Consider the following 339-nt stretch of genomic DNA (forward strand, 5'->3'; position numbering starts at 1 on the left):
CCTCCTCACCCGAACATCAGGGCCCTCCAGACCCAGGCGCCCCAACAGTATCCTTTTCACCTTCCTGCCGGCCCTTCGGCTCTCCCCGCCGCAGAGCAGGGGGCCTGTGGCCTTTCCGGGGACCCTCCTGCTGGCTGCTACAGCCCAGCCAGGAAAAAGGGGCTGCTCTTCAAGCCCCTGCACTGGGCTTGGCTGGAGCTTTTGGGGTGTCCCGGCGGCAGCGCTGCGGGGGACCCTGGGACCCTCTGCAGTATTGTGAAAACTAGCTCCACTCGGCCTCGCTTCTGCAGTCCTCTTTTAGAGCTGGGGGACCCTTCCCCCTTCTTATCTCTCCTCCCC

General features: G+C 64.6%; 1 protein-coding gene across 5 annotated transcripts in view; it reads left to right on the forward strand.

The window, feature by feature from the left end:
• The window catches only part of EIF4G3 (eukaryotic translation initiation factor 4 gamma 3), a 279,210-nt gene continuing 278,871 nt past the window's right edge, over window positions 1-339 (forward strand). For 3 of the 5 annotated variants that reach the window (XM_015598925.2, XM_025041396.1, XM_025041398.1), the window contains exon 1: window positions 7-47. The gene's annotated coding sequence lies outside the window, so the exon portion shown is untranslated. Of the gene's footprint in view, window positions 48-339 lie in introns of all 5 variants that reach the window. The other 2 variants (XM_025041397.1, XM_015598933.2) reach the window with 1 other exon arrangement.

The sequence above is a fragment of the Pteropus alecto genome, unplaced genomic scaffold (assembly GCF_000325575.1).
Source record: "Pteropus alecto unplaced genomic scaffold, ASM32557v1 scaffold39, whole genome shotgun sequence".
NCBI lineage: Eukaryota > Metazoa > Chordata > Mammalia > Chiroptera > Pteropodidae > Pteropus > Pteropus alecto.